Source organism: Balaenoptera ricei, chromosome 13 (assembly GCF_028023285.1).
Source record: "Balaenoptera ricei isolate mBalRic1 chromosome 13, mBalRic1.hap2, whole genome shotgun sequence".
NCBI classification, from domain to species: domain Eukaryota; kingdom Metazoa; phylum Chordata; class Mammalia; order Artiodactyla; family Balaenopteridae; genus Balaenoptera; species Balaenoptera ricei.
This window is the reverse complement of record NC_082651.1, coordinates 80,829,957-80,856,408: the sequence shown is the minus strand read 5'-3', so window position 1 is coordinate 80,856,408 and position 26,452 is coordinate 80,829,957. Positions and strand designations below refer to the sequence as shown.

Here is a 26,452-nt window from a genome sequence, read left to right as displayed (position 1 = left end):
AGGTATTTTTTGATTTCTTCAGTGATCTCTTGGTTATTTAATAGTGTATTGTTTAGCCTCCATGTGTTTGTATTTTTTACAGTTTTTTTCCTGTAATTGATATCTAGTCTCATAGTGTTTTGTTTGGAAAAGATACTTGATATGATTTCAGTTTTCTTAAATTTACCAAGGCTTGATTTGTGGCCCAAGATATGATCTATCCTGGCGAATGTTCCATGAGCCCTTGACAAGAAAGTGTTATCTGCCGTTTGTGGATGGAATGTCCCATAAATATCAGTTAAGTCCATCTTGTTTAATGTGTCATTTAATGCTTGTGTTTCCTTATTTATTTTCATTTTGGATGATCTGCCCATTGGTGAAAGTAGTGTGTTAAAGTCCCCTACTATTATCGTGTTACTGTCGATTTCCCCTTTTATGGCTGTTAGCATTTGCCTTATGTATTGAGGTGCCCCTATGTTGGGTGCATAAATATTTACAATTGTTATATCTTCTTCTTGGATTGATCCCTTGATCATTATGTAGTGTCCTTCTTTGTCTCTTGAAATAGTCTTTATTTTAAAGTTTATTTTGTCTAATATGAGAATTGCTACCCCAGCTTTCTTTTGATTTCCATTTGCATGGAATGTCTTTTTCCATCCCCTCACTTTCATTCTGTATGTGTCCCTAGGTCTGAAGTGGGTCTCTTGTAGACAGCATATGTACGGGTCTTGTTTTTGTATCCATTCAGCCAGTCTGTGTCTTTTGGTTGGAGCATTTAATCCATTTACATTTAAGGTAATTATCGATATGTATGTTCCTATTACCATTTTCTTAATTGTTTTGAGTTTGCTATTGTAAGTCTTTTCCTTCTCTTGTGTTTTCTGCCTAGAGAAGTTCCTTTAGCATTTGTTGTAAAGCTGGTGTGGTGGTGCTGAATTCTCTTCGCTTTTGCTTGTCTGTAAAGGTTTTAATTTCTCTGTCAACTCTGGATGAGATCCTTGCTCAGTAGAGTCATCTTGGTTGTAAGTTTTTCCCTTTCATCACTGTCAGTATGTCCTGCCACTCCCTTCTGACTTGCAGAGCCCCTGCTGAAAGATCAGCTGTTAACCTTATGGGGATTCCCTTGTGTGTTAATTGTTGCTTTTCCCTTGCTGCTTTCAATATTTTTTCTTTGTATTTAATTTTTGATAGTTTGATTAATATGTGTCTTAGCGTGTTTCTCCTTGGATTTATCCTGTATGGGACTCTCTGCATTTCCATACTTGATTGACTATTTCCTTTCCCATATTAGGGCAGTTTTCAACTATAATCTCTTCAAATATTTTCTCAGTTCCTTTTTTGTTCTCTTCTTCTGGGACCCCTATAATTCAGATGTTGGTGCATTTAATGTTGTCCCAGAGGTCTCTTAGATTGTCCTCAATTCTTTTCATTGTTTTTTCTTTATTCTGCTCTGTGGTAGTTATTTCCACTATTTTATTTTCCAGGTCACTTATCCGTTCTTCTGCCTCAGTTATTCTGCTATTGGTTCCTTTTAGAGAATTTTAATTTCATTTATTGTGTTGTTCATCATTGTTTGCTCTTTAGTTCTTCTTGGTCCTAGTTAAACGTTTCTTGTACTTTTTCCATTCTATTTCCAAGATTTTGGATCATCTTTTTTTTTTTTTTTAACATCTTTATTGGCGTATAATTGCTTTACAATGGTGTGTTATCTTCTGCTTTATAACAAAGTGAATCAGTTGTACATATACATATGTCCCCATATCTCTTCCCTCTTGCGTCTCCCTCCCTCCCGTCCTCCCTATCCCACCCCTCTAGGTGGTCACAAAGCACCGAGCTGATCTCCCTGTGCTATGTGGCTGCTTCCCACTAGCTATCTATTTTACGTTTGGTAGTGTATATACATCCATGCCACTCTCTCACTTTGTCCCAGCTTACCCTTCCCCCTCCCCATGTCCTCAAGTCCATTGTCTAGTAGGTCTACATCTTTATTCCTGTCTTGCCCCTAGGTTCTTCTGATCATTTTTTTTTGTTTTTTTGTTTTTTTAGATTCTATATATGTGTGTTAGCATACGGTATTTGCTTTTCTCTTTCTAACTTACTTCACTCTGTATGACAGTCTCTAGGTCCATCCACCTCACTACAAATAACTCAGTTTCGTTCCTTTTTATGGCTGAGTAATATTCCATTGTATATATGTGCCGCATCTTCTTTATCCATTCATCTGTGGATGGACACTTAGGTTGCTTCCATGTCCTGGCTATTGTAAATAGAGCTGCAATGAACATTTTGGTACCTAACTGGTTTTGAATTATTGTTTTCTCAGGGTATATGCCCAGTAGTGGGATTGCTGGATCGTATGATAGTTTTATTTTTAGGTTTTTAAGGAACCTCCATACTGTTCTCCATAGTGGTTGTATCAGTTTACATTCCCACCAACAGTGCAAGAGGGTTCCCTTTTCTCCACACCCTCTCCAGCACTTATTGTTTCTAGGTTTTTTGATGATGGCCATTTTGAACGGTGTGAGATGATATCTCATTGTAGTTTTGATTTGCATTTCTCTGATGATTAATGATGTTGAACATTCTTTCATGTGTTTGTTGGCAATCTGAATATCTTCTTTGGAGAAATGTCTATTTATGTCTTCTGCCCATTTTTGAATTGGGTTGTTTGTTTTTTTGATATTGAGCTGCATCAGCTACTTGTATATTTTGGAGATTAATTCTATGTCAGTTGCTTCATTTGCAAATATTTTCTCCCATTCTGAGGGTTGTCTTTTTGTCTTGTTTATGGCTTCTTTTGCTGTGCAAAAGCTTTTAAGTTTCATTAGGTCCCATTTGTTTATTTTTGTTTTATTTCCATTTCTCTAGGAGGTGGGTCAAAAAGGATCTTGCTGTGATTTATGTTATGGAGTGTTCTGCCTATGTTTTCCTCTAAGAGTTTGATGGTGTCTGGCCTTACATTTAGGTCTTTAATGCATTTTGAGTTTATTTTTGTGTATGGTGTTAGGGAGTGTTCTAATTTCATTCTTTTACATGTAGCAGTCCAGTTTTCCCAGCACCACTTATTGAAGAGGCTGTCTTTTCTCCACCATATGGATCATCTTTACTATCATTACTCTGAATTCTTTTTCTGGTAGAATGCCTGTTTCCTCTTCCTTTTTTCGGTCTGGTGGGTTTTTACCTTGCTCCTTCATCTGCTGCGTATTTCTCTGTCTTCTCATTTTGCTTAAGTTACTGTGTTTGGGGTCTCCTTTTCACAGGCTGTACGTTCATAGTTTCCGTTGTTTTTGGTGTCTGCTCCCAGTGGGTAAGGTTGGTTCAGTGGGTTGTGTAGGCTTCCTGGTGGAGGGGACTGGTGCCTGTGTTCTGGTTGAAGAAGCTGGATCTTGTCTTTCTGGTGGGCAGGAACACGTCCGATGGTATGTTTTGGGGTGTCTGTGACCTTATTATGATTTTAGGCAGACTCTCTGCTAATCGGTGGGATTGTGTTCCTGTCTTGCTAGTTGTTTGGCCTAGGGGGTCCAGCACTGTAGCTTGCTGGTCGTTGAGTGGAGCTGGTTCTTAGCTTTGAGATTGAGATCTCTGGGAGAGGTTTCCCCATTTGATATTACTTGGGGGTGGGAGGTCTCTGGTGGACCAATGTCCTGAACTCGGCTCTCCCACCTCAGAGGCTCAAGCCTGACACCTGGCCAGAGCACCAAGACCCTGTCAGCCACACGGCTTTTGGGAAGTCTGAGGTCTTCTGCCAGTGTTCAGTAGGTGTTCTGTAGGAGTTGTTCCACATGTAGATATAGTTTTGATGTATTTGTGGGGAGGAAGGTGATCTCCATGCCTTTTTCCTCCGCCATCTTGAAGGTGCCACCCCATTCCTGAAAAAGACTAAAATCTGTTACCTTGCTAAATTTCAGCTAAACCAAACCATTCATTTAAAGAAGCTGTACATCAGTGGAAAGTTTATTTTACCAACAATCCTTTTTTTTCCTACATGCAAAGAGCTTTCCCCTCCCACTTTTTAATCCTTCCTTTCCCTACTCCACCCCAATCTTTAAAAAGGATGATGTAAGATTGGGTTGTTTTGTGCCAACTTTTCATCCTGGAACACATTTTTATAGCCGTGTTTCTCTGAGAAAAGTTTATGAGAAAATGGTGATAACACTTCCACGTTTCCCTTTCCTCCTCTCACCTAGTGCTTTTTTCCTAACTTCGATTTTGTCAGAGTTTGACATGACCAATATAATATGTGTGCTAAAGCCAAAGAAAATTATTTTGAAAGCTTTTGAGGATTTATTAGTTATACTATCATATAGGATTCCTTGGAAAAAAAACAAATTGTAGAGTATATTATTATTTTTTAATCTTAGATTTTTCTGTTCATACAATAAGGAAACCCTTCAAAATATTTGTTGGTAGGTATCATTTTTTATGGTGATTGGCTTTTGTTATTTCTAATCTGTTAGTGACTGTTCATTTGCTTTTTGCACACTCTTTCTTAAGGGTGCAGATAAACTTGGCCCTGTTTGTTCTCGCTCGGTGGAGAATTTAACATTAAGGGTCCAAACGGTAGAAACAGCTGAAATGGTCAACAGTAGGGAAATAACTTAAAATACTTTGGCATAGAATGAAGCAGTAAAGAACTAGGTAGATTTCTATGTACTCACATGGAAAGTTTTTTGAGTTGAAAAAAAAGAGCAAATATCAGAAAGATGAGCAGAATCGTACATTTTTATGTTAAAAAAAAGCTAAACATGAAAATCATAGTGTATGTTCTCTACAAGTGAGTGTGTGTGTATGTGGGTGTGTATGTGTGTCCTGGATACTAATGATAGCTGATGCTTAATGAGTACTTATGTCACAAGTTTTTAGTATGCTATACCCATTAACTCATTTGGTCCTTACAACATCCCTATAAAGTTGGCTACTACTGTTGTCCCCATCTTCTAGATGATGAAACTGGAATTCACAGAGGGTCAGAACCTTGCTGAGTCACCTGCCTAGCAAGTGGTGGGACTGTGGTTTGAGACTAGGCAGTTTGACTCTAACAGGACTAAGGGTACAGATCAAAGGGAACTTTAGACTGTTGGTAATGCTTTAGTTTTCTTCAGGGTGAATCTAAGCATTTCAATTATGAAATTAAAATTAATTTTTTAAAAAGTGGAAAAGAATCATATTGGAAGAAATCTACCATATATTGATGATTTATGTACTTTTTGGTGGAGCCTGTGTTCTGCATATAATAAATGCTATTTTTGCTGGGCTCTGAACATTTGGTAATTGTCTGAAGTACTTTGCTTAATCGCTCTCATCTTCTAGAGTTTCTCAACCTTAGCAATGTTGACATTTGGAGCTGGATAATTCTTTTCTGTGAGGGGCTTTCCTGTTCAATGAAAGATGTTTAGCAGCATCCCTGACCTCTACACAGTCGATGTCAGTAGCTCCCACCAATCCCCCAGTCATGACATCAATAACGTCTATAGTGTCCCCTGGGTGAGGGACGGCAGGAGATGCAAAATCACTCCCAGTTGAGAACCACCAGTCTACTATTATCATCCTTCAGGAACCTTCAAGAGTCTATTTGTACCTGTGCTAAGCCTTAGAAATATCTTTCGTTCACAGTATTGAACTGTTTTCCTTTATTATATATTGATATGAAGGTTGTGATGCCTAGGTCATGCACAGCGGTTAGAAACTGAAATACACTCTTGGACCCTATAGTACTCTCCAGTTATTACGGTTTTTATGTCTTATTCACAACCTCTAGTATTTACATGCCATGGGTGCTGTATATAGCCAGCTCGCTTTTAGAGTCTCTCCAGTTCACTGTCTGTCTACTTCCTATCCTCCCGTACTCTCAGGAAGAAAGACCACGGTCTCTACTTGGTACCGTATTTAAATTGTGTTTCTCCATTTGAAGCTTTTATCTTTTTCCTACTTTCCATTCCACAGACACATATTTCCTAGTCAGTCTTCAGTCTCCTCACAGACTTTGTTGAGCAGAGCAGTTTTGCATGTTTACATTTCTGGGCTGATTTTTATAGCCTTTTTGGAAGGGTCTCCCAACAGTTTAGTTCCAAGGACTAACATAGCTCGAAGACCAACAGGGCCCAAGGTCTGATTCTGCCTTTTGCCCCATTTCTCAATTCTTGGGAGATAAATGTAGTTGAGTCAAAACAGAATCTTCCCCTCTGTTCTCCATAGCTACTTTACCTCTCTTCTGGCCCACCTACCTCTCCCATCGGGATTAAGTCTCTAGTGAAATATAAAGGCAGGCACTGGTTAAGAGCACCGCTTCACAATAAGACAGATTTGGGTTTGCTGCCTGACTGCGACTCTCTGGTTATGTGAACTAGTGTAAATTATTTCTCTGTAACTCGGTTTCTTCATCTATAATCCTCATAGAATTTTTGTCAGGATTGAATGAGAGAATGCATATAAAGGGTTTAGCATAGTGCACACTAGATACATAGCAAATTCCTGTTTCATTATTACTGTCATCCCAGTCAGCAGCATCATGTGCCTCCTCCTCTTGAAATGTTTGGAGACCCCAGTTTTTGAAAATTCCACTCCAGATACTATCCACCAGGACCATAGGTAATATCACTCTCCTGAATCATTTAGGGTAAGCTAGTGGGGGAAATATAAGAATAGACATGAGAATGTCATGATAGCTGTGACAGCCATTACCATCAGCAGACCACCTTAGACTCTTGACAGGCTAGAACTATTGAGTGACCCTGAATGCTGCTCGGCCTCTGCGATCTTAAGGCTGAACTGGGCTTTTGATTGGAACCAGGCTGGGAAGTCTTCAGCCCTCTAGTGAATTCATTCTGATCCTAGCTTGGGTCTTAATCTTAAGAACTCTTATATGGATCAGATTCCCAGAACTTCTAGGAATTTTAAGAAAAGCCAATACGGGCTTTTCAGTTCAGTGCAGACTTAAAGGTGTCCAGGATTCTCAAAGGGAGTCCTGGAACTAAGGAAGTCTTCTGATTTCAGCAGATTGTCTTGGCCCTGAAATTGGACTAGCTGCAGAATGAAGTAGGATCTGGAGGATCTGCCCATCATTTGAAGCCTTTCTGGAGATCTGAAAGGAGGATTTTGCCCTTAATCACTGTTCTTCTACATAATCACTATTGCTTGCATACCAGACAACTAGAGATTTTCAGTTAGTTGCAGAGTGAAGAGAGGGCCTATGTAGACCCTGACCTTGGGCTGAAGGGTTCTGAACTCAAAGATCACAATAGGCCCCAGGGCAGCTTTACCCTACCAAGCCTGGCATGGAGCCTCTATTCCCACCAGCTTTTTGGAGCCCTGTCCTTTCTTAGAAATTAAAGTTGCTTACTTCTTCATTTTAACGAGTCATTTTTACCTTTCTTTTACATCATTTGCTTAAGTTCACATCTCTGTGATATATAACGCCCCCATCAAACAGATTAAGAACTTCAAAAATATTATTTAGATTTGCCCCCTCCCTTTTTATCTTTTGTTTTTAAAGAAGAAAAGACAAGTGGTAAGAAACTGATCATTTTTCCCATCAGGAAATTCTTTCAGTAACAGGACACATTTTCTAATGTGGATGTTATACTCGTTTTGTTTTATGGTCCCGTCCTGTGCAGGGCAAGACATTTAGCATCCTTAGCCCTGCCTGCTGCATGAATAACCCCTCAGATATTGAGACCACTTAATATGTCCCCATATATTTCCATATGCCCCCTAAGGGGGTGCTATCATCCCAGTTGAGAAGGAAAGTAAGAACCTTTTTCCTTTGAGTTCCAGATTATAAAATGAACACTTTGTTAGATTGCTTATTTGAGACTCTTATTCCTGTTCTTAGCAGAGATTTCCAGGAGTCCCAGAAGTACTTTACTCTCATTCTGTGGTTGTCTAGCCTGTTACTTTCAGATCAGGATCTCATCTCTTGGGACGTAGCATCCACAGAGACAATGTCACATAGCTCAGGCTGGCACATTCTAGTTTGGCTTTCCCCTTCCCTGATACGGTGCCCTTCGAATCGGGCTGCACAGAGACGTCTGCTTTGGTGCCACAGTAAGGTCATCATGACTGGTTTTTAAGCTTACTAATTTTTCAAGTGTGGGAAGCCCCCCAGTTATAAGTTACATTTCAAATTGTACGCATATGTTGGTTATTTGGACTCTGGGGCATGTTTTGCCATAGAAACCATTCAATACATAGTTAGGTTACCAAGGAAACTAGATGTACTCAAGCCATAGTGCCTGCCATGTATAGTGCCACATTTTGAGGGGTAGAACCCAATCCTTTTTCTTTCTCTTCCGTGGCTGTCACTTGTACAGCTTGCCTTGCTGGGCCATGGCAGGGAGCCAGCAGTGATCCAGTCACAGCAGATTGTGCCGGCTCAGTTCAGCCGACAGAAGTCCATACACCAAGAGGCCTCCAAAGCTCAGGCATATCTTCTCTCTACAAAGTATAAATGCAGGGCAAACAGCAGTTGAGCTGTCACTCCGTTCTGGATTGTTATCTGGAATAGTAATAAGCGACTTTCCTTTATTGCTTGTGAAACCCCTCCACATCCCAGAGCCAGGGGAACTGGAGCCAGAAAGAACGCAGAGCGGATGGAGTACTTTCTTTTCTTCCTTATGTTATCAAGTGTCCTTGCAATAAATGACTGTCTCTGTAAGTTGTCCATGTGGACCCTGTGTCACCCAGAGAAAGCCAACCAGCTCAAACCAGACAGGGGGGCCTGTCCACAAAAGCTTATTACCCCATAGTCTAGGTTCTTGAGTATGAATCACATTTCCCTGTCATTTGTCACTTATTACAGTAAAGATAGGAACTGAACAACCTCTAGACCCATTGTACTGTTCTAAAGACAGGAATGGTAAGAGTATTATTGTTGTCGTGTTTTTATTGCCTTTTTTGAAATTAAGCTGAATTTGGGCTTAAATGTTTATAGTGCCTATTTGTCACCTGCCCTGTCCCCTGGCATGGTGGGTTACAGTCGACCTGCCAAGCACTGGGCACATAGTTCTCAGCCCTTCCGTGTTAATTCCTTAGCATCTTCACTTGGTGTCCTCTAGTCAGGGCGATGGGTACCATCCTACTGTCTTGTCATCACCCTTTGGGGCTTCCTTATTTTAGTCTTTTATTTCCTATCTTTGTATGCTGGCTTAGTAACAATATTTTCACTTTACATGTATATTGCACTTCTGACTTTAGAAGTGTATTCTCCATTGTTATCTTTGCAGGCTAGATAGGACGGGTATGGCCATCTCCATTTTCCAAAGTGAAAAGCAATACTCAGATACCTTAAAGGACTTGCCCAACTCTCACACCCTCTCCCGGCAGGTCTGGAGCCAGAGCTCAGGGCTTCTGGGGCCCAGGCTTCTCGTGCTCTTCCCACTACGACGCTGTATGCCTGTGCTGTTGCTGTTTCCTGTAGCTCTGCTTATTCCTTGCTGTTTTCCTTCTTTGGATCTTTACTTTGGCACTAACCATTCCTACTAGAAAACTAAGCTTCCTTCTCTAGCTGCTCTAGTCAGTGTTCTTGGCACTATCCATTCCTACTAGAAAACTAAGCTTCCTTCTCTAGCTGCTCTAGTCAGTGTTCTTGGCACTTTGGCCCTGGCAGCCTCTTACTTCAGCAAATTGGCACCCTAGGACAAGCTCCTGCCATGGCATATTTATTAGTGAATTGGTACCTTTGTGCATTTTATAAAGTGAATTAATGCCTTCAGGTATTCACCTTGATGGTTAATAATCGTATTTTGTTTTATGTAGTCTTTTCATCAGAAACATATGTTATCTTCCATTATGTAGGGGAGGTTAACTAGTTAAATTACTTGTCTAAAATCTTAATAATAAGAGCAGAAGAGGGGAGAAGGGAACTCATTTCTTTGAGGAGCTCATGTGAACCAGACACCTAACTAGGAGCTTCCAGTATGGGATCTCATTTCGTCCTTGCAAAAGCCCTATGATGTTTTATATCTTACAGGTGAGGAAACTGTAGGTCAGACAAGCTAAGTAACTTACACTGCAAGGAAAAACTGGAGGGAATATTAAAACCTAGGCTTCTCTGTTCTGAGGCTCATGTTCTGTCTACTCTCCCACGTACCTTCGTCTTGGGCAAAGGGCGCCGTTTGCAGGGCTTATAGTAACAAACAAAAGAATGCCCTGGACACAGGGTGACACAGCAGGGAAGGAGGGAAGCTGGAGGACAGCTGTTTCTTTTTCCTGACAACCCCCAGAAAGGAGCGAACACATTCCTTTTTCTTTCCTCTAAAGATCATAGATCTATTGACAAATGCTCCGATGTATGAGCTTGTTGCTTAGTTGAACTAAGGTAAACTAACCAAGAGCAATGTGTCAGTGTTTTAGTAGCTGTTCAAGGCGGGCCTGATCAAAGACGTCACCCATGCTGAGCAGTTAGAAAGCTGCTTGGGAAGAGCGCTGTTTCTCTCTCAGAAAGGCAGGGAGACCTGGGGAAAGAGGACCAGCCCGGAAGGCAGGAGTACCGTGCTGTAGCCGTGTGACCCTAGGTTAGTAAGTCACCTCACCTGGCTGGGTTCCAGTTCCCTTACCTGTAAAACATGGGAACTGAACTGGACGGCCCTCCCAGCAACTGCAATTTTATTATCATAAAAATATCTTTATGGTATTGGTAGGAAAAGAATCTTTAGAAAACAAGACCGTGAGAATGATGAAAAACCTCTTGCTACTCAAGTCCTTGCCAATTACAGTTTTTTGTAGTGTTAATAGCTCCCAAGGGTCTGACTTTTCTAAAGAAAATAGGGGGCCACAGGAGGCAGTGCTCCTATCAGACTTGTGGGTAAGATAGTTATTGATCAGTGAATGACCGGGGAATAGTGTTTAGGGCCTTTAAAGATACCTGTGATTTGGGGTTTTGCTTTGTAGGTTTTAAAGAAAACATAGCTGAGGTTTTAAAATTTCTCTTGGGCACTGTGTTTGCAGCTCTTCTCACTGACTCCAGATGACTTGTGATGCCTTGTTTATGCGTACATGCTCCAGGCAGATAGGCTGCTCTTGAGGTGTGGAATAACTAAGAAAGGAGGATAATGGCATACTTTTTCGCTGGACAGTCAGATTTTTCTACAATAATTCTTAAATAGTGAGCTAAAACTAATAGCTAATTACTAATACTTATATAATAAATATGAAGAAAACTATAATTTAGAGCAAGATAGTTAAAAATACTTTCGTACAATTTGGTCTCTTCCTTAATAAACTAAACATTTTAACATTTGCTGTTTAAACTACCTCTGGCTTTCCCTAAGTAGGAAATTCAGTTCAAATCCTTTCTTGGAGAGGACAATTTCCAGAGCTTTCTTGGGTCGTCAGACCCCTTTTGGTGTCAGTGGTCTTCCTCACTTCTCACAAGCATGAATACTCACCAGAGGGTGGGCGGGTTTGCACGGTAAGACAACCAGATTACTGACTGCCGCTGCACCGTGAGAGATAACCTAATCCTTCCAGGCGCTGTTTTATTTTAAAGGAATGATTTTTAAAGGAGTAATCCAAATGAATATATCATGGAATATGTAAGAGAAAACTTACTGGGTAGTTATGTTTTCCTGAGGCGTTTTGGCTACAGTAAATGGCCCACAGCATCACTCTTCTGCATGCTCAAAAAGCCACGCTTATGTTTAGCAACACGTCTCTTTTTAAAGGTTTAAAACTCTTGCTTTAAAAAAACTTAGAATGAAGATCCATGGACCCCTAAGGGGTTGGACCTCAGCCCTCTGCCCTGGCATCCTAGAATTGCAACAGGGCTTTGGAGCTTTCTTGCCACGTTTCAGATGCTTTCCCAGGTCAGGCTTTCAGGACATTGGGCAGCTTCTCAGCTCTGGCCAATGGCCTCAATACAGCTTTGATTTCTCTCTAGGCCAACCCTTCCCCAGGGAAGGGGTGCCTCAACTTCAGGAGATCTTCGCCCTTCCCCAAGTCTAGTGTGGGCCTTTTTTTTTTTTTTTTTTTTTTTTTTGGTTTTGGCAAAGAGAAGGGACCTTGCAGGAGCTGAGTGGTAAGGAGAAGCTGTGAGGCTTCCCTGCTTAACTGTGAAGGTGTCTGGGGTGAGTGGTTGGCCGGGAAGGACTGGGGATGGGAAGAATTGGAGAGAACCAGCAATTGGAAAGAGCCCAGGACAAACGAAGCTGCCTACCCGTAATGAATTCATGCTCTAACACCAACAGAAGTATCAGTATTTTGGTTTGTAAAAATAGTGTGATACCAGAATACCGAAAACCAGCATGGTAATCACTAGTAAATTTCTCTTGCTGGGGTAAGGAAGGGAAGGCTTCACAGAAGAGGTGTGATTTGAGCTGAGTCTTGAGGGACAGTCACCAGCTACTAGGCATTGAGCCCTAATTACAGATCAGTTGATTTGGCTGGTGACTATACCAAGAGTTTCATGTAAAGTTACACAATGCTGTTGCTTGCCAGTAGTTCAGTCTGCAATTTAGTTGGGGGGGAGGGGGGGAGGGGGTGTGTAGACAGTTCTCCTGTTGTTCTTCAAAGCCATCGTCTGCTTCATTCAGCCGTGTCTCTTCTACCTCTTCTCGTCTTTGTAATAAAAGCTTCCAGTAATCACTTGAGCAGTTTTGTGTGTTATTCTTAGTGGGTAACACTTTGGTACATTAACACCTCATAACATTTCACATAGAGTTGTTTTTTTCTCCCCCATGACTTTAGCATTTAAGAATGTAAAGACACATTAGGGTTTTGGATCCTGTTTCTCGGAGGCTCCTCTTTTCAGAGGCTTATTCACAAATGGCTTGTTGTTGTTTTTTTTTTTTTTGCTCATACTTTTTCTTTAATGGGCATTAAATTGGCCCATTGTTTGTCACACCTGTTCTCTGAGCTGCTAGTTGGTGTATTTGAAAATGCGAAGCGTGTAACAATCACTTTTTCTATCTAAAAGGCTTTTCTTCTGCTTTATTCTGTTCGTATACGTGTGGATTTCTTGATACTGCATTTTTGGAATGGCTTTTCAGTTCAGCTTCTTTTGGTCAAGACTTTGGAAATACTAGTGCAAATCTTAGCCACTTAAGTTGCTGTCTGATTGAAACTATGTTAAAAAGTAATTAATTCATTTCACTTGGTTTTGCTGTCTTTGAGATCTCTATGTCTTTGCTGAACGTGTTGAATCAGGATTTTGGTGTTTTATTAGATGGCTTTCTGGAACCCCAAAGCAGTGCTTCTCAAAAGTGTGATCAGGAGACCACTTGTTTATAGTATAGATTACTTGAATCCATCCCAGACCTACCAAATCAGAATTTTGAGGGCTCAGAAATCTGGATTTTTAAAAGCTTCGTAGGTGGTAGTGTGCACATAAAGTTTGGGAAGTTCTTCCTTGAGCATTTATTTATTTGGGATTTATTACCTAATTTTCTCCAGGACATGCATGAGTGAGTTTTGGTCTTTCGTTCTGTGGACTCTCTTTGATTTGAATTATGTGAAGCATATTCCTCAGAAAGAGTAGGGTCATACTTTCCCTGGTATTCAGTAGTGTTACAGAGAAAATTAAGCTCCAACAGTATTATCTAAACCCAAGTCACTGGACCCTCTTGGGCCTCTTGTTTGTGTGGTGCTTTAGAAATATACAAGGGCAGCAGACCTACACGTGATGCTTGGAAATCACCTTCCTGGGTCACAGAGGACTACATAGTACATTAGACATCAGAATATAGCTAGTCTAAGCTCTGGAGCCTTATAATAATAGTAATTAACATAATGATACTTTGTATTTCTCAAGTGTCTTTAAGCCCAAGGCCTTCAAGTGCCACATTAAACATGGTATGCAACGCCCTGGCAAGAGAGGTCAGTGTTAAGTTTCTCAGTTTATAGATTTAGAACCTGAAGCTGAATAAGAAGGTTAGCTTCAACACTTTTCTGGGATAAATGACACATTCAACTTGGAGAAACGGGATTATTTCAAAGGAAACGTTTGTGATTTGTGGGGAGTTGGGAGAGTGGTAGTGGTAGGGTATTTTGGAATTCCAGAGTATATCCTGAGTGAAAACACCATTTTTGGTTACTTTAATTAATGCCTTTAGTAACTAGAGGTGTTTACCTGGAAAACACCATCATTTTATTAGAATTTCTGTGCATTTTATAAATCTCATATTCCCTCAGGCTCCTTCATCTGCCTTTCCTTTACTGGGCCTTCTTTATTTTTCAATCATTTATAGAGTCAGAGAGTATTAAAAATAAAAATAAAACCTTAAAGATCATATCATCAGGCCCCTTTGTTTTACAGGACAAGATACTTGGGACTAGAAAGATTAAGTAAAAGACTCACCCAAAATGGCCCACAAAGTTTGGGTATGAGCGATATGAACGTTTAAATTGTACTGTCTTAGCACATTTCAATTCTGCACTACAGTGTTACCAGCTGTAGTCACCATGTTTTACATTAGACCCTCAGACCTTATTCTGTTACAGCTGAAAGTTTGTATCCTTTTACCAGCCTCTCCCTAATCCCCCTACCTCCAGACCCTGGCAACCACTTTTCTGCTCTGTTTCCAGAGTTGTTTTTTTTTGTTTTTGTTTTTTTGTTTAATAGATCTTTTTTGGAGTATAATTGCTTCGCAATGTTGTGTTAGTTTCTGTTGCACAGCAAAGCGAATCAGCCATATGCATACACATGTCCCCATATCCCCTCTCTCTTGAGCCTCCCTCCCACCCTCCCTATCCCACCCCTCTAGTGTTTTATTATATATCTTTTCTCAAATGAGCTAGAACATATATTAAATGAATACAGTTTAATGTTGAGAATCAGTTCAGGTCCTTCAGAGACCCTGTGTAGTTATCACCATATTTTCTTCCCGTTTTTCTTTCTTTAATATTCTTTTTTTAACTTCAACTTTTGAGCCTACGGTATTTCCTTGCTATTACTACCTTTTAAATTTTCTCCCATTTGCTCTTCCTGTATTCTTCCTATCATCTCCCTTCTCTCTCTTCTGCTTTTATGAACTAATACTATTGCATCCTAAGTAATTAAATATCCCAGAAAAATAAGATTGAGTAAGTTTTTTTAAATTCTGAAGATCTTTAGGGTTTAGAAAAAGCAGACTTAAAGAAAAAATAAAAAGTACTTGGAGACTTCTGGAATATTTGAGGTTTTTTTTTTTTTTTTAAGCACTTCAACAGCTGTGGAAATAAATCATTCTTTATTATCTCAATCTTCAGCCTCCATTAGCTCAGCTGCAAGTGTATACACATCTAGCGCTGATCTTACGGGTGATTTCTGGTGACTTTTGCCTTACAAATAAAATGAAGAACAGTTCCTAAGATAACAGATTAAGAATTTGAAGAGAAGAAGATAGGAAATTTATTCACTTATTCATCAAATAATTGATTGATAAGGATCATCTCCTTATAGATTACATTGTATTTTAATGCAAGCCGATGAGAATCCTGGTGATTTATGCAACAGAGTTCTTCATCTTCATACCAAGATAACTGAGCTAAACGTACACAGTAAAAGTACTTGGGAAAAAATGGAAAGGGCCATACAAAAGCCTTGAATTATGGACTTCTTATTTGAAACAGTTCAGCTCTGTAAATATTTATTGGGAATCTAAAAAATAGATATTAGTGTACTAAAGGCCAGGTGTTGGAGATACTGAGCTATAGGGAGAAAAGTAGGAACAGTGAGGGAACATAGTGTTTATTCTTCCCTCTGGGGAAGAAAAACAGAGGGACAGAAATACTAACCACATAGTTCCCCATCCTGACCACCAGATGGGGCTGTCAACCATAGGCAGCTCAGTTGCTGTTCCATCAGGCTTCCAAATGGATATAGCAAGGAGGTGGAAGAAGTGTGGAACTAGTTGTGGTATATGTGGATAATTCATAACATGAGATACCTGTATGTTAGGCACAGTATTTACCTGAATTCTCTAGATCAGTTTACTGTTTTTACCTCCTCTCTCTAAGAAGAAAATTAGAGTAATCTGATGTGATTTGTTTATGAAATAATGCTAGTTATTATTAACTCTTCCTTTTCTGATGTTTACAAATCTATTTTGGGTGCAAGTACAGATAGCTTTTTCTAAGTATATGTACCCACACTTAAGAGACAACATGAGAAAACTTATTTCCTACTTTTTCTGCCTGTAATCTTGCTTTCCTAGTTAGTTTTTACTCTTCCTTCAAGATTCAGATCAAATGTCACCTCCTCGCCAGAACCTTTCTTGGCACTATTCTACCAGACAGAGTTAAGAGCGCTCTCTTTCATACTCCTACATGACTGTTTATGCTCTATAATAGTTTTTATCTCATTGAATTAAATTTTTTTCAATTTATCTATCTTTGTCACTAATTGGAAGATTCTAGAGACCATATAGTATTTATATTTCTATACCCACTGCTGAGTACAAAACCAAATACAAAACCTGGTGAGTATCCATCACAGAATAAGTAAGTTTTAAATATTTGTGACTTATAGTTCTTCATAGACTATTTAAAGAATATTATGTTATTAGTAGTTACGGAGTCTTTCCCAGGATTATAAATAAGCTATCAGGAGTCATCTTACAAAATAACTGATTTTAGAAGACTTTTAGAAAGAAGCATTTATCTTAAAAGGGGAAGGGTTATAGGATTAGTTCCAAGGACCATGCCATATATATGGCTTAACTTTTCTTACTATAGTTTGCTCCCATGCAGCCGACTTATGGAATTTTAAGACTTATTTGGAATTTTCATTTTGTGACTTATTTGGAATGCATTTTTTATGACTTTGATTGAAGAGAAATAAATATTTTCTTTAGATGAGTTTAAGTAGTCTAGGGACATCTTGGAGTAGTAGGCCAAAATTGATTCAATATTATGAATTTTTAAGTGGAACTTAATAAGAAAATGTGATTCACTCCATTCAATTCAATTGATAGAAATCTTTTTCATAGCCAACTTTTCTTTAAAGTGAATTATGTGTTTCTGTTTAGAAAACAAACGCATTTGTCTATAATTTTTAGACTTGTGTGAGGATGAAAATAGTAAGCTCTTTAACTTAAAGAAAATTGTAAGACTTTTTTTTTCTTATAAAAATAACATCCCAGTTATTTCCCTGTGTATGGAAAATTTCTGTTTCTCTAATCTTGACTGGAAAAGTTTCTCTTGGGCAATTAGGACTCTAAAGAAAAGTATTTCATCATCTTCAATGAACATTTATCAGGTGATTGCTATGGGAAGGTCATATTACAGCCCCTTGGAAAAATCCCACTTATCCAAAGGTGAGACTCCTGGCAACCCCCTGGAGAAGAGCCTTGATCCCTGGACTAAGAGAAGGGGAGTTTGAGTACTGAAGAGCCTATTTTAAAGACACACTCTGATTTTGTTTTATACTGACCTGGCAAACTTGCTTAGCCGATTTTTACACCCATAGCATATATGAAGCAACGTATAAGAAGGTAAGTCGGCTGCTCTGAGTATACTTTTGGTAGCAGGAGAAAATACAGCTTTAAAAAGCAGCAAAGAAAACCACCTCAAATAACAGTATATTAACTGACATCTCCAGTGTTGGCTCCATATCATCGATAGAGTTTAATAGAGTAAAATTCATTAATTCTGTTCAGCAAATTATTTAAGGACATGAGCTGGGGGATCAGGTAGGCCTGGGCTCTAATCTCAGATACACTACCTACTAATGATAAAATCATGAGTGATTTACCCAACCATTCAAGCTGAACTTTTCTTCTATGTCAGGAATATGATGAAAACAATTTAAAAACAAACCAGAAAGTTATCTATCACAAATATAACAAAAGTTAACATGATTTCTGTATAAACTGGTCAGAACACTTAAGATCTCTTTGTAAAAGGATAATAATGTCCTTCAGTTTACAAAAGAATAAGACAACTAACAAATATGGAACCATGTTCACTGGCATCTAATAATTCAAAATAAAAACAGCACAATACTTGCAGCAGGTCTAAGTCAGCAGGACAGTAAAACTATACAAATAAACTCAAAATGAAGAAGCTAACATAGGGAGAAAAGATAGAGATCCAAAGGAAAAACAACAGTGTCTGCTTATATAACGTTCTTTGTAACAGGAAAGTTAAAAAATACTGATATACATGCTGTTCTCTTAATAAGGTAGCTCCCACTTTATGCCTCACTATGTGGTCCTAAAACTATCAGTAGCAAAGGTAGTTTTGGTAAGGGACTCCCTGTCCCCACTCTGGATCTCTGTGCTATTACTGTTTGACCCCACTAAGAGGGTTCATCTCTTAGGACTGGCAATATTCACACTTACATTTGCATTTTCCATTCCTTAGACCTTCCTGCTCTGTCTCCTTCGTTATTTGGAAGCCAAATTCTTAACCTTTCAACAGTATAAAAAGGCAGTGTAACACAGCTTGAGACTTCTACCTTACTTCTTGATCCTACTTGCCTAATGCAGCTTTTTCCTGCATTATTTTTATTTGTTATTGCATGACTGACACTTTGACTTTTTAGATAGAGATTGTGGGAGGTTTTTTAAAATAGAAAAGAAGTTAAAGTTGGCAGAGTAGGAAATTTTTGTTTATTCTCATTAAGGCCTTTGTCCTTTCTTTCTCAGTTTCAAGTTATCACCTGAGGTTTAAGCTATCTGGCAGCCTCAGTTCTGCTTTAGTTCATGCCTGGAAATTTTTACTGGTATGGAAAGCATATTTTGGAGCTTTAGTATCATCAACAAAATTCTCTTTTCGTTTGAGTGGGTGAGGGAGAAAACATTTGATCTGAAATTCCTATGTTCTGAGTGAATTGATTTATGTCAAAGCATTTCAGGAGTTTGTTTGTTTGTAGAAATGAAAAGTATAGTCCTCTATTCATTCAACCAATTTTTTGAAGTGCCTGTCACATGCCAGGCACTCTGCTAACGCTGTTTGGGTGGGGGTAGGGAGTTGTGGAATAAAGATGAAGATGTCACAGCCTCAAGAGTAACAGCCTACTGGTGGAGAGGAGCACGGCAGTAACCAGCTGGTACACTGTAGCAGTCCTGTACTGGAGGTGGGCACGCAGAGCCACAGGAGCCGAGCCGAGAGAGCCATGAGCTTGGTCTGCTGGAGGCCCCAGGCCTGCAGAAGGGGTGGATCCTGACTAGGACACTGGAGGAAGGATAACATCTTTCCAGGAGGGGAAGGAGAGGAAGAGCACTCCACACAGAAGGGACTTGGGAACTAGGCCCAGAGGTGAGAGTGTGCCTGGCATTTTGGGGCACTGTGAGGGGACCAGTACAAGTGTCTAATCATGTGTCATCCTAGCTGTAGCTCAATCATGTGCCAGAATTTAGTTAGGTAATGCAGGTACCTAACTAAAAGGTAATGATCCAGTAAGGTTCCACATCCTCGGAAAAAAAACCCAAATTATTGTTGTTTAGAATGTTCTTTTCGGCTGGGCCCTATGCACATAGCTTACCGGTGTGTTCAGGCTGGAGCCGATGTCCCTTCAGGTCCCTCAGCCACCTAGCCTGCTGGGTTAGTGTCTCTCTTCACACATAATGTTGACGGCATTTCCCTCATTCACTCGGCCACGGTGCTGGGCTGCAGAAGCAACAATTTAAAGGAGGCCACACACGTGCCCTACGCATAAGCACCACCCACACAGCCACACAAATATGCTTTTTTGTATTCCCTCCCATTATACCTAATAAAAAATTGAGTTCCCAGGATGTGCTTTCTAAATATTTGGTGGCTTTTTTTTTTTTTTTTGGGGTGGCACAAGCACTAGCATCTAGCACATGCAAATATCACATACAGATTTATCCGGAGAACTGAACTAAGTAAACTGGAAAGGGACACAATAAATTGTTTAAAAAAAAAAAAAACAGTGTTGGGTGGGACTTTATAATGAATAGTGAGTGTGGGCAAATGAGCAAAGGATGTGATTTGGTGGGTGTTAGTGACAGTAGTGAATAGGAGAGTTTGGAAAGTACAGAAACTTGTGGTCCAAGCGTTGTCAGAATCTGGTACATGAAAGATTTCTACTACTCATGTTTTTCTTTTCTTTTAATTCAATGCTATTTAGTCAAATTTCTGGAGACTACTACAAGGTTAAAACTATTAGGTGTGGTTTTCTGTGAATTTATTAGTGGTGGTTTATAATCGTGGTGATCCCATTTTTCGATTGTGAAGAGTCAGCTTTCCAACAGATTCCCATTAGAGGAAAGGCTCATAACTGAGGAATTATTTGAACCTGCCAGACATCTTCAGGGAATTATGGGTAAGCAGTTTTCTTTTCAAGTGGCTTATAAAGCATTTGAAAAATGGCATTGTGGGGCAAAGAGCACATGTCCAACCATTGCCCTTTTTGGGAGAGGAACACTAGTTGGCACGTTCTCGTCTTGAGTTGCCTGAACCCCAGGGCTACTTTGTGACCCCTAGGGCTCTTGGGGTGGCTCCAGAGCTTGGGGTTGGCGCTGGAGGAAGCCAACGATCCACCCAGGGCTTGAGCAGGTCTCAGTAGTGCAAATGACCCCAGAGCTTGTCGTGGGCATGGGGACAAGAGTTGGGCTCGGAGTAGGTGGAAAGGGGAAATTAGATATAGATTAGATGAGGATATGCCAATTTATTTTCCCCGTTTTCAAAGAGTGTCTGTTTTGGTCCAACCTCTTAATGTCTCAGAGCTAGCTCTTTCTTCCTTTTATTCTGGAAATACTCAGAACCCAAATTCTCCTTCCACTTTTCAAACAAGGGTCAGCCAGAGCTCTGCGGCAGACCTGTCCCGGATATTATCCTGAAACCCCTTGAGCAATGCTGAGCCCTGCATTCATAATGTAAAAGGAAACACAAGTGGGTGTGTCCTTTCTGGCACTTGTCCCCCTCCAGTTTGTTCTTTTGTGGTCAAAAAGTCTTGCACAGCAGTTACTCAATGCCAGGCTGGCACAGCTGCAGCTAATTTAACCACTCATCTGTTGAGTTAGGTGCTATTTCCATTTTGCAGTTGGGGTAAACTGAGGGATGAGATAGTTAATTGTTTAATTTAAAGCCAGAGATAGACTCTGGTGGATCTAGGACCAAACATTTGGACATCCTTTTGTTGCTTTCAATTTCAGACATAATTCACTAGATTATACTGCTTGCTATGCCTTAATTAGTGTAAGTTTAAAGTTTAACTATTGTAACCATCTCTTCACATCAAATACTCATTCGTAAAATGAATACCAGTGGTTTCAGATGAAGCCTTTTGAATTTATGCTCAGGTGGCTAGGGGTTGGCAGTTGTTTAGACAGAAAATTTAGAAATTTGAAATGTTGTACTTTTATCGTTTACATGCTGCTTCCAGTAGGTGTTTAGCGCAAGCTGAAGAAGGTACCATCTTTGAACTCTGAGTGCAGGGCTCACACCTGGGCAGTAAAGATAAAGGGCACTTGAAACGTATACCACTTTCTGCAGAAGGACACTGTGAGAAGTTAGAACTTGCATAATGGTTAAAGTACAGACTCCGGAGTCAGACCAGGGTTTGAATCCCACCTTCAGTACTTACTAGCTGGGTAATACTGGACTAGTTTCTTATGAGTCAGTTTTGTCGCCTGTGAACTGGGCATAAGGACAGTTGTGGGGATTGAGTAAAACATGTAAAGCACTGAGAGTAGCGTCTGGCATACACAACCACACCCAGGAAGCACCATGCAGGAGAGCTCTTACCGGCGTGGCCTCCTCTGTGCCAGGCTCCTTACTAAGTGCTGTTATGCTCATTAACTCATTTCATTTTCCACATCAGCCACCCAGGTAATCCTCTTCCTTCCACAGCTAGAACAGTGTTAGTTGAACATTTGCATTTTGAAGCATCTTGACTGAATGTGACACTGCATTGGTGACATTTTGATAGTTGTCACTGCATGGTTTAGTTCCAACATCTTTCAGCACATTCAGAAGCATCAACCTTTACATGTTGGGGCGTCTCCAGCAGCAATTATAGCCACAAATGAAGAAAAGCTATACATGTTCCCATAAAATATCGAGATTTGTGTCACAGGCCTCTGGTGACAAAGACTTGTTGAACTGCTAGATGTCAGCTTTTTTTTTTCCCCTTCAGATAAAATTAAACTGTGGAGTAACCATCCAATCCATAAGAATAAATTGGTTTTTCAATCACCATTCTATAGAAAATCAAAACTCGTACCAAATATCTTTACGTATAAACATTTTTTATTGTATATGGACAGATAGAGTGGGGTGCCCCAAAGAAAAGATGTTGGAATTGTGTTTGGGGGCTGGCTTCTGGCATTTCCCCCCCGTGAGATCCTTGCTCTTCCCACACGCCTTTCCAGCCTGCAGCTCCTCTGCTTTCTCCATGACCTTCTTCTGAATGTGAAGCTCTGAGTGCTGGTACTTGTTCCAGCCAACTCAGTAGGTGGACTCTGGTAAGTTTTATAATTAGTTTTCTTAACAGCCCAAACTGGCTACTTTCAAAGTATTTCTGTTAAATGTGGCCTCTTGTGTTATATGGGGGTAAGTCAGTAGCTGGCTCTACTGGGAGGCTTTAGAGATGTAGAGAGCTATATGCCTATGGGGAAAAAAACGTTTTTTTCTGGACTTGAGGCAGGTCACAGAAAATGGATATCTGAAAAAAAATCCCGTATGACTTAGATGATCAGGGCACCACGGTTATCACAACTTAAACTCCTTATGTAAATAACATAGAGCTAGGAACAAAGGTCTAGGAAAGAAGCATAAGGCAGTCACCACTGCCTGGTACTTAATAAAATGCCAGATTTAGACATGAATGCCATAATGTAAGAGAATCATGAAAAAACTGTGCTTACCAGGCCTTAGAAAGAGAAAAGGGAAATAAACAGAAAGAGCAAGAGAAGTTTTGACTACAGCCAGAAACAAAGATGAAAGGTGAGGCAAAGCCTGTCCTCATCTTGACACTGTGTACTCCTAAGAGTGAAACTTGTGTAAGATGGGTTGGGCTGATGGCACTGGGTCAGAGGGCACAGAATTGGACCCACATGGCCCAAGACTCTTAAGGTGAGGTCATCTAGCATCATGAGAATGGGAATTAAGGCCACCTACCCTTGGGGGGGTGTTTCCCTGAGGGCGCTGCCCGCTGAAAACTGCTAGAGTGTTCCCGTCTGGGTTCACCTCTAGGCCCACAGCTACTCACCTCTACTCAGCTGGGGAGGCAGAAACTAACAGGTGATCCTGGAGACTGGAGAAGAATTTTTCTATGGACCTTTCTTCTTAACAGACACTCCCAGACTCAGTGACTGCTTGCAAGGGGCACAAGGAAACACTCTTTCAACTTACTGTACTTAATATCTTGATACCAGGGACCATAGGGATGGAAAACAAATGCTTATCCCTCTAAATGTGACATGTCTTGTCACTTTAATGCAAGCAGTAAAAATATAGTATTGGTGGAAACCTGTACAAATAGAGCAAAGCAGTTCTGCACGTACATTCGATTGGTATTTGCTCTTCCCCTCTATGTGGTTTTTGTCGTGTCCGACACGACTGAGTGGGAGCTCCCCCCACCCCCCAGCCCTAGCTGGAGTTAGTGGAGTGTGTCCTGGCCTGGAACAGGCCTCTTGCTAGGTTGTCTGAGCTGAGGGAGCACAAATATAAACCTCGGGCACATAAGGACACACACAGGCCACAGAGCCTGTGAAGGGCTCTGTCATGTTCCCAATGGACAGATGTTTATCCCACAGCATTCTTCTTGGGGTTTGTCCAGTGCATTAAAACAACAACAACAACAAAAAGAAACTGTTTAATTATTCCCTTTTGCTGCCTTTGCTTGTTTTGTTTTGCTCTTTTCTTTTCCCATACATTAAGAACTATTCGTGTGAGGAAATTCTGCCCAGCTGCTTTCTGGAACAGACCCTTCCCATAGCTTAAACCAGGAACCCTTTGTTCTTGGATCAGAGTGGAGCTCAGATTGCCTTGTCACATGTATCTTGGCGCTTCTTTCCTGAAGTTTATAAGCTTTTAAAAATCCATTTCCTTTTTACCCCAAAGACGATCAGCTTTCATAACTTTTCTTAAAGTGAATTCATCCAGAGCCCTTCATTGTTGCAGGTTTTCTTGTATGGTTCAGTCAGTATTTTAGTCAGCAATCATATATTAAGCAGGTACTAAGTCTGGTGACTACCATACCACTATACTAGGTATCAAAAGAGAAATTCAGCCCTTTTCTCAATCATTGGTTGTTCATATTTTCATTTACTTACTCATTTCCTTCATTCAAGAAATACTTTTTTAGCTTCTAGTGTCTACCAGGTCTGCACTGGGTGCAGAAGAATCAGTAATGAGCAAAACCAGACGTGGTCCTTGCCTTCAAGGAATTCCCAGTATAGTGGTGGAAAAAGACATGGAAAGAATCAATTGCAGTTCAGGGTGATACGTGCTATAGTAGCAGGGTGTTCAAGATTCTTTGAGGAGTGGGAAGAATGTAATGGGCTCTGCCTCAGGCATCAAAAATAACTTCACAGAGTACCTAACATGGGAGAGTATTCTAGACAGAGACAACAGTATATCCAGAGACAAGGAGGTATGAAAGAGTACATTTGGAAAATGATAATTGGTTCAGTGGGGTCAGTATCTAGGGTGCAAAACCAGGAGTTACAGGAGATGAAGCTAGAAAAGTAAGATAGGCAGCCAGGTTGGTAAGGTCATTTTACATGCCAAGTTTAAAAATCTAGGGTATGTTGTATAGAAAATGTGGTGGCGGGGTGGGGGTGCTGGCAGTAAAGGCTCTTAAGCAGAGAAAATACATACTCAGTGTTACGGGCTGAATTGTGTTCCCCCAAAATTCATATGTTGAAGCCCTAAACACCACCACCCAGTATGTCAGAATGTGACTATATTTGGAAATAGGGTTTTTAAAGAGGTAATTAAGTTAAAATGAGGTCATTAGTGTGGGCCCTAATCCATATGGCTAGTGTCTTTATAAAAAGAGGAAAGTAGGGCACAGACACATACAGAGGGAAGACCATGTGAAGACACAGGGAGAAGTCCCTCTACAAGTCAAGGAAAGAAGCCTCAGGAAAAAAACCAACCCTGCCAACACCTTAATCTTGGACCTCTAGTCTCTAGAACTGTGAGAAAATAAAGTTCTGTCATTTAAGACAATGACAAGTGAAACACTTTCAAAGAGAATATTTAAGTAGCTTAACAAAGGAAAACATTTTTGAGAATCCTTAAGGATTTCAGAAATATATGTATTTGTTAAGTACAGTTGGCCCTCCATATCCATGGGTTCTGCATCTGTGGATTCAACCAACCAGGGATTGGAATATTCAGGGAAAAAATTCCAGAAAGTTCCAAAAAGCAAAACTTGAATCTACTGTGCTCAGGCAACTATTTACATTGTATTTAAGCTATTTACATAGCATTTACATTATATTAGGTATTATGAGTAATCTAGAGATGATTTAAAGTATTTGGGAGGATGTGCGTAGGTTATATGCAAATACTACACCATTTTATATAAGGGACTTGAGCATCCATGGATTTGGGTATCTGCTGGGGTCCTGAAACCAATCTCTGACGATTGCTGAGGGACAACTATAATCCGTGTATTTAATGACAGGTCATTTTTATCTACTTGTTAAAGCAGTGTAAGTCCCTTTAGTAGACAACACTTTGTTGGCTGAGATTTAGTTACTCTATGTATTCCAAAGTAGTTAATCTATGGTACCTATAAAATCGAGAAGATAATAATGTTCAGATGCTAATTGTTTTTCCCATGCTGTCTTATTTAATCTGCATTTCTACCCCATGAGGTGGATACCATTAATATCTTTCTTATTACTGATGATGAAACAAAGTCTTAGAGAAGTTAGTAATTTTCCCAAGACCACACCACTAGTAAATGTCAGAACCAAATTCTTCTATTTATCTGGCTAAATGAGGGTTTTCAGTAATACTTGGAAAGACTTTCTTGGACCCCGTCCAAGTGCTTTTTGTTACGGAAGAACTCAAGGAACCCAGTGTAACGCACTTTCACATAAAAGGTGTTCCTGTGGGCTAGACTTGGAAAATAGTAAATGTCAGAACCAAATTCTTCTATTTATCTGGCTAAATGAGGGTTTTCAGTAATACTTGGAAAGACTTTCTTGGACCCCATCCAAGTGCTTTCTGTTACAGAAGAACTCAAGGAACCCAGTGTAACGCACTTTCACATAAAAGGTGTTCCTGTGGGCTAGACTTGGAAAATACTTTTAAAGAAGGTCCAGCACAGAGGTGAGCCATTTTATTATAAAGGGCCAGAATTTCCTGTGTTGGATGGATAAAAAAATACATCTTCTCTATCTTTGGCTATTATAAAAGTTTTATCCTTTATACCAAATTTTAAACTTTCGCCAGAATCTGATTTTCTCGGAAGGTCGTCACTCATAGCCTTGAATACTATAATCAGAGTATGTTTGTGACTTTTATAAGCCATGGCCTGCTACCTCTGGAAGTCTGCTTGTGGCCTGGTGTGGTATCATGGGGGTTCGCCTGTCTGCTTTGTATGGGCAATAATCACTCCTAGTGGCTATGA

At 40.1% G+C, this 26,452-nt stretch overlaps 1 protein-coding gene across 3 annotated transcripts in view; it reads left to right on the top strand.

The window, feature by feature from the left end:
* Nucleotides 1–26,452, top strand: part of BABAM2 (BRISC and BRCA1 A complex member 2) — a 444,468-nt gene that overhangs the window by 260,975 nt on the left and 157,041 nt on the right. The window lies entirely within an intron of this gene.